This window comes from Dendronephthya gigantea, unplaced genomic scaffold (genome assembly GCF_004324835.1).
Source record: "Dendronephthya gigantea isolate DGI-Jeju-01 unplaced genomic scaffold, DenGig_1.0 000207F, whole genome shotgun sequence".
In the NCBI taxonomy this organism is placed as follows: Eukaryota; Metazoa; Cnidaria; class Anthozoa; order Malacalcyonacea; family Nephtheidae; genus Dendronephthya; species Dendronephthya gigantea.
The window spans coordinates 179634-188868 of NW_021163217.1; positions in this window are offsets into that span (position 1 = coordinate 179634).

Sequence of the window (9235 nt, forward strand, 5' to 3'; positions counted from 1 at the left end):
AAAAGCCGGAATCTTTAAAAACAGGAATGAGAAAAGCCGGAATCTTTAAAACCAGGAATGAGAAAAGCCGGAATCTTTAAAACCAAGAATGAGAAAAGCTGGAATCTTACGGCCGGAAGTTTGTAACTAAATTAGTTACAATTTCCGCGCGTAATACAAAATATGCTAATTTGACATGGCTATATTTTCCGTATTTTACCAAATTTCGCAGCCAAACTTAGCGTTTCCACTAATTCAAGTACGCTCAATTCTTTTATCTGTTATATGGAACATAAACTGCATTCTTTTGTGGGAGAAGGAATGGATAATACATATATAATTACAAAAAAACGATGAAACGAACACAAGGACTGACAAGGTTAGTTTGTAAACAGTTAAATTTGTTGATTTGGTCTCATTCATAAACATACAAAGTGGAGCTTTGCGCGTTGCTATCTACCGTTTAATATCTACATTGCTATTGAAATTGAATAATGTTTGGTTAGAAATGAAAACTTTTTGGATCCAAATTTGAATTTCCAGATTTTCATATGAATTGCATACTGCATGATATAAAATATGCAAGAACAACTTCACTAAATACACAATATATTTTACCTTTTCTATATTCAGTACATTGTATTTACAGCTACTTAATATATCAGTATAAATCTATGCGAATAACAATTTTGCTCCATTTAATATATACATACTAAGCTTATTTTGCAATATATATTTGTCATAGTTCATGGTAACAGCTTTTCATTATTGAATCAGATTACCCCTGAACAATGCACTACACTTTTGTTGTCCCAAATATAACAAGATTTTGCTTGTAAGTAAAGTTGTATAGAAAATAAAAATATTTTAGTGCATTTTGTACCTTAATTAACTCAGATTATAATTAAACAGTTACCATTCTCACCCATGGTTTTAATGACTGGAGGCTGATTAAAAATATACAATAATAATCTGTAAGTAACTAACAGTTCCAATTAATTAAAATCTTGGCTCTTTGAGAACAACTTTGTGTTGGGATGGAATTTTGGAATATATCCTAGGTCTGGTTTAGAAAAGTATAATTTCCAACCAGCATTTACTTTTACATATAATTTATTCAAATAAAAATGCTTTAGAAATTGTGTAGGGAAAACCTAGCTGTGGTTTTCTAGGCTAGCATGATTCAATATGAAAAGCTTTTACTATGAACAATGACTATATATAGTGCAAAATAATGTATTAAGTGCAGCAAAATTAATTGTTGTTTGCATAATTATATATGTATTATATATTCCTTCAATCCTTCCTCCACAAAATAATTCAGTTTATGTTCCATATAACTGATAAAAGAATTGAGATATGTTGTTAAATTTTGGAATATTACCAGTATAGTGTATTTGCTGCTACTTAATATAAATCTACTCTACAGTATGTAAACAACAATAGGATATATTCCAAAATTCCATCCCAACACAAAGTTGTTCTCAAAGAGCCAAGATTTTAATTAATTGCAACTGTTAGTTACTTACAGATTATTATTGTATATTTTTAATCAGCCTCCAGTCATTAAAACCTTGGGTGAGAATGTAACTTTTTAATTATAATCTGAGTTAATTAAGGTATAAAATGCACTAAAATATTTTCATTTTCTATACAATTTTACTTACAAGCAAAATTATATTATATTTGGGACAACAAAAGTGTAGTGCATTGTTCCGGGGTAATCTGATTCAATAATGATAAGCTTTTACCATGAACTATGACAAATATATATTGCAAAATAAGCTTAACATGTATGTATTAAATGGAGCAAAATGTTGTTCGCATAGATTTATACTGATATATTAGGTAGTTGTAAATACATCATGCAATGAACTGAATATAGAAAAGATAAAATCTATTGTGTATTTAATGAAGTTGTTCTTGCATATTTTATATCATGCAGTATGCAATTCATATGAAAATTTAGAAATTCAAATTTGGATCCAAAAAGTTTTCATTTCCAACTAAACATTATTCAATTTCAATAGCAATGTAGATATTAAACGGTAGATAGCAACGCGCAAAGCTCCACTTTGTAGGTTTATGAATAGGACCAAATCAACAAATTTAAGTGTTTACAAACTAACCATGTCAGTCCTTGTGTTCGTTTCATCATTTGTGTAATTATATATGTATTATCCATTCCTTCTCCCACAAAAGAATGCAGTTTATGTTCCATATAACAGATAATATGTCAAATTAGCATATTTTGTATTACGCGCGGAAATTGTAACTAATTTAGTTACAAACTTCCGGCCGTAAGATTCCGGCTTTTCTCATTCCTGGTTTTAAAGATTCCGGCTTTTCTCATTCCTGGTTTTAAAGATTCCGGCTTTTCTCATTCGTGTTTTTAAAGATTCCGGCTTTTCCCATTCCTGGTTTTAAAGATTCCGGCTTTTCTCATTCCTGTTTTTAAAGATTGCGGCTTTTCTCATTCCTTGTTTTAAAGATTGCGGCTTTTCCCATTCCTGGTTTTAAAGATTCCGGCTTTTCCCATTCCTTGTTTTAAAGATTCCGGCTTTTCGCATTCCTTGTTTTAAAGATTCCAGCTTTTCGCATTCCTGGTTTTATCATTCCCCGTTCCCTTCCCCGTTCCCTTCTTCGATTCCCCGTTCCTGGTTTTAAAGATAGCCATTATGTACGTGTTTTTATAATTATCTGTCGTTTCGGCAAACCCACATTTTGCCGAAATTCTTTGGACAGGTAAAAATCGTCATGGACCACCGGGATACATGTCTGTACTGCTTGCAACGACAAGTGGGTTAAGGTCATTAAACATTGAATTTTTAGCTGTTTGGCACCAGCTCACACAGGCGAACACATGCTTGGTGAATTCCTCGCCTGATTTTTTTGAATGCAAAAAATAAAACTGAACAAGCCCAAATACCTGCTCCAACACGTCTTCGGAAATACTTCCATCGGCTTTTGGCCATGACGCGAGTATACCAGTAGATCGCTTACTTCTGTACTCGAACGTGGAACCAAATTGTTGGTTGAAAATTTTTAATGTTCCGAATTTTTGGATTGAAGTGCTCAAATTTTCCGCTATGATTGTACCTGGCAAAATGATTTTGTAAACATCACGTAAAATGTTGATATCATCAGGATCAAGAGAGCTTTCCTTATAAAACGTTGGAAGGGATAGCGCTGACAGGTTTTTCCAATCTAAACTGTGCAATGGGAGTCCTGTGTCCATTTGATAAAATGATAACAGTTTAGATAAATTGCCTACTCCAACGCAGTTGCTGTTTTCAGAAGTATTTAATTCCGCTCCATGTTTAGTCAGTGATGAAACAACATCTCCAAAATAGGGATAAAAATCCTGATCGAGTGAAATGTTATCAACGCAGCGTAATGTTATAACTTTTCGCATGAGTTGGAGTTCTATTGACCTATTGTTCGTCTTTATGCTACCCAAGATGCCGTTGTAACGTTCAAAACTAAAACACCAGAATGAATATATTGGACCATAGTCTATAATGGTCTCTTTCAAATGACAATGTAAATGAATGTTGGGGGTGCAAGCTGTCTCTCCATATAGGTCTTGAAATTTTGTACAAAACTTTAGAAGGCAGTTATCTGCTTTCAAAATATCAACATGTGACAAAACGGGTTTGCATAGATACTTGCATGCCAATACAAATGTTTTCCAACATTGCAATTGGCGGTCAGTAAGTACACCTTATATGCGTATAATGAATATATAAGGGTCCAATTCTTCCACTGCTCGGCTGTATACGATCCGTAGTTAGATGATATCGCTTTAGGCAGCCGTCCAATATCAACGGGTACTTCCATGCTTTCAATACGACTTTCGATAGTTTCTAACTGTTTAGCACTTAAGTGACCTTCGCACACCCAAAGTTTAAATTGATATTTAGGGGTACCAAGAAAGAGATTGTGCATCGGATCAGTTGCGCAGAATCTGATGATGTCGAAGTATTCAAGATCCAACAGTGCGCTGTAGTAATTTATACCGTATTGCCTTGAAAGCTTCTCCTGGGCGGATTTGGTCTTGCATCTCAAAATATGTTTCGCTTGTTGCCTGTGGTCCTTATTGCTTCGTTTGATCCAGGAATCACGATCAAAACCTGAATAATCTCGTTTCTCTCCAAATGACCCTAGGAATTTCTTTAGGCATCTCCAGCATCCCAATTCAGCACTGTGCCCTTTAAATCCACACAGCTTTCTAGTCGCAGGGATGTCTGAGGACGTACACATCAATGCTACTCTAAACAGTAGTGGTATAACACTTAGACTTGATAGTGCCCTCAATTCGTCAACAGCTGGTTTTAAAAAGTCGTTCAAGTTTTTCGGTTCGTGGCCCATTGCAGGAATTATTCCTACAACAATAACATTCTCCCATTTAAATCTTTCTGAGCGTGGCAGGTTCAAAATAACGAAGTACAGCACACCGACTGAATAGTCCTTACGATGTTTCATGGGTTGGAAAAAATCAAAGTTTAGCATCAACCCGTAATTTCTTGGCAAGTTAAGAAAATCTTTACCATCGTACTTAATAAAATCTTTCCATAGCTGGCCACTGTAGATATCTGTAAGCAAGTCGTCATCAACCGTCTCCGAACGCCTTTTTTCACATTTCTCTGCAAATTCTTTTCTCTGCACAAGTTTTTCTAGCGAATTTATAATGCTATTGTAGCAATAATAAAAAATCGGGTAATATTTAACAGTATTATCTTTCAGCGTCACCTTCTTAACCAGCTGCGCATCGCAAACATGAACTTTCCCCCTCTTGTAAAACTTATGGCTGCATCGCTTAACAACATGCCGACCAGCAACATTTTTCACGCATTCGTTGTATTGATAGCATTTAGTGCACTTGGGACAAACCACAAACTTTGTAAAGCTGTCTCGGTCAACTGCAAGCAACTTTCGAATCATATATAACGAAGTAGGGAATATAATGATTAATTCATTCAATGTGTCAGTTGGAGCGTAAATATTTATGACTTTAAGAAATTGTAGAAGAAATTGCAGCAGCAAAGCCAATCCATTATCGCTTATATGACACAAACTTTGCCATATCAAAAGAAAATATGCTAACCACTGTACCATGGAATTTACAGCCTGGAGCTTTGTTTGCTTTGATCCCGGTTCAGGAAATGGAGAGGCGGAAAGAACATCTTGCTCAAATAGATCTTCAGGAACATCATTCAAGACCTCACCAACATTATCCTCTTCACTGCTACCAGTTGACGAGCTGTGATTTTCACTTTCATCCTCATGCATGACATTGCCTAATTCTTCTTTTTCCTTATAAGTGAAAAGGTGATACAAGTGAGACCTCAAATTTGATAACAATATCAAGTTAGTACTGTGGAGTAAGGAATGGTATGATCCTTTCCTTCCCTTAACATTATTTTATACCATGAATTATTATTATTTGGATAGGCTCTAGCTTTTAAGCTTCACTCTTTACAAAAAACATTACTGAATCTACTAGGCATTTTTGGGACATCCCTCACTTATGAAAGAAGGTCTAACAACACAAATAGGTATCCTAGTAAAAAAGATTCTCTATGCAATAATAATAAATAATAAAAACTCTCCAAAGATATCTTCAGTGCTCTCATTTTTAAGGAAAGTTTCTTATTTCATATATTCTTTTCAAAGCCCTTTGTCTCAGCTTTTTCAAAACATCCTCATCCACAAAAAAGTATGCATATTTAATTTCTGAGAGCCCTGTATATCTTTTCCAGAATGACTTATTTCTATATTCAGCATGCAACACTTAAAACTAAATAATTACCCAGTAATACAGAACTATACAAGTTATCTCATATAGCTAACCCTTTTATGTTACAATAAATTATTCTGTTGTTATTCACTTTATTCATGGTAATGGCTTTTGAGTCACATGATAAGCCTAAGAATGTTATTTGTTTGTATCAATGCCTATTTTGACCTACAGTGTAAGGATCAGTTTCGGGGACACCTTGCATTTTGCAATACACTATCATGTTTGATGTGCTTTAAACAAGCATTAAAGTCACATAAAAAGTCCCATATTGTAACTATAACACAGTATATGTACAATGTAATATAATATAATACACAGTATACAATTTTTTCTTGTCACTGGGGAAAGTATGGAACATAATAGGTTAATGATAATGATTAATACTGAAATATTTAAATGATTATTAATATTACAAGGTAGGCTGTGGCTATAGCAATTATTAATACCTGCAGACTGGTGGCAATGCTCTCAGAGGTACTGCATTCATCTCCAACAGGAAGATCATTGGTACTATCATTCACAGCTCCAGGGATATGTAGATTGCGATCACATTCATTAATCGTACCTGATTTAATAAACAATTAAAAATAGAACGTTTTAAAAATTCCTTATATAATTATAGCCTTTATAGCATACCGCATAATATTAAAAGCGGTATACGTATTTTGGTATGTATCAATACGATATTACGCGTAAGATAATTTTATGAAAAGTGTCCTACCTAAATGAGTCGATTCATCGCTGCTTTAATCACTATATGTATCTGAACAGGAAACATTTGGTGCACGTTAGGTTGACACGTTGTTCTTGAAAGAGACAAATGCCTCCTGTAAGTCGACTCCGATACATGTTCATTGCAATGGGTACATAAAACTTACCAGTAAAATATTCAGAAGGATTCATCGTTTAGTTTTCCTCGCAGTCCAAGATATAAACCAAAGAGACACGCGGCTAGTAGAGAGGAAATGTCAGATCTGATAATATCAGACTGATATCATGTATCCTGCTATTGTCGAAGAAATATTTTTACTGTATTTCCGTTTCCATGGAAACATTTCACATTACTTCATTTACGCCTTCCTTCCTTGGTAGCGATCGTGAAGAACCATACCTATGAACCTTTACTTCGAATTAAATGGTAATAACGGGGGGTTAAAAGGTATTTAGACCTTTAATCAGCTTTTAAGAACACGTCTCAATTTACGAAAAGTATAACGTTAATTTACTAAGATTTAATCCGCCTATTAAAGAACAGTTAAAGGCATCTTCATCGTTAATCAACCTTTACGCTAGCATTTGAATTTGATTAAAGTACAATGCTCTTTTACTGACATTTAATTTCTTTTGGAAAGGCAATTAAATGCATCATATGATTAAAGATACATTTCAACAGCTAATAAATGATGTTAAAGTACAAACATAACTTTACTGCCTTTAATCACACAGTTTTACACTAAAATATATCTTTCACAGATATTTTCTTAGTGTAAATGTCGATAAAGGTGACGATTTCGCCCTGTGATAAATGCTAATAAAGGCAGCTTCAAAGTCCAAGTGAAATATACAGCTTATGTTATTGTTCGGTTTATAGATTATATTAACTTATAGTATTATCGGAGAATAGTTTAAATAAACATAAACACAGAGTGAATATTAAATTTACCTTCGCGTAGAACACTCGACATTACACTTCTCAATTCGTTATGCAAACGAGTATATTATGAAAAAAAACCTCCATAGAAAAATTACTCATAATAAATGATGGTTGCCATGGCAACCATGATGCTCATTATGATGATTTTGATCATAATTAGCATATTTATCATAATCAATTATGGTTGCCGTAGCAACCATGATGATCATTATGATGATTTTGATCATAATTAGCATATTAATCATAATAAATGATGGTTGCCATGGCAACTATGATGATCATTATGATGATCTTGATCATAATTAGCATATTAATCATAATAGATGATGGTTGCCATGGCTCTAAGATGATCATTATGATGATCTTGATCATAATTACATAATTAGTCATAATAAATAATGGTTGCCATGGCAACCATGATGCTCATTATGATGATTTTGATCATAATTAGCATATTATTCATAATAAATGATGGTTGCCATTGCAACTATGATGATCATTATGATGATCTTGATAATTATTAGCATATTAATCATAATAAATGATGGTTGCCATAGCAACCATGATGATCATGATGATGATTTTTATCATAATTAGCATATTAATCATAATAAATGATGGTTTCCATGGCAACTATGATGATCAATATGAAAATCTTGATCATAATTAGCATATTAATCATAAAAAGTGATGATTGCCATGGCAACCATGATGCTCATTATGATGATTTTGACCATAATTAGCATATTAATAATAATAAATGATTTTGGTAATTGCAACTATGATGATCATTATGATGATCTTGATCATAATTAGCAAATTGATCATAATAAATGATGGTTGCCATGGCAACCACGATGAACAATATGATGATTTTGACCATAATTAGCACATTTATCATAATAAATTATGGTTGCCATGGCAACTATGATGATCATTATGATTATCTTGATCATAATTAGCAAATTGATCATAATAAATGATGGTTGCCATGGCAACTATGATGCGCATTATGATGATTTTGATCATAATTAGCATATTAATCATAATAAATGATAGTTGTAATGGCAACTATGATGATCATTATAATGATCTTGATCATAATTAGCATATTAATCATAATAAATGATGGATGCCATGGCATCCATGATGATCATTATGATCATTTTGATCATTATTAGCATATTAATCATAATAAATGATGGTTGCTATGGTAACTATGATGATCATTATGATGATCTTGATAAAAATTAGCATATTAATCATAATAAATTATGGTTGCAATGGCAACCATGATGCTCATTATGATGATTTTGATCATAATTAGCATATTAAGCATAAAAAATGACGGTTACCACGGTTGCAATCATGATCATTATGATGATCTTAATAAAAATTAGCATATTAATCGTAATAAATGATGGTTGCCAGGGCAACCATGATGTTCAATATGATGATTTTGATCATAATTAGCATATTATTCATAATAAATTATGGTTGCTATGGCAACTATGATGAGCATTATGATGATCTTTATCATAATTAGCATATTAATCATAATAAATGATGGTTGCTATGGCAACCATGATGTTCATTTTGATAATTTTGATCATAATTAGCATATTAATCATAATAAATGATGGTTGCTATTGCAACCATGATGATCATTATGATGATCTTGATCATAAGTAGCATATTAATCATAATTAATTATGGTTGCCATGGCAACTATGATGATCATAATGATGCTCTTGATCATAATTAGCATATTAATCATAATAAATGATAGTTGCAATGGC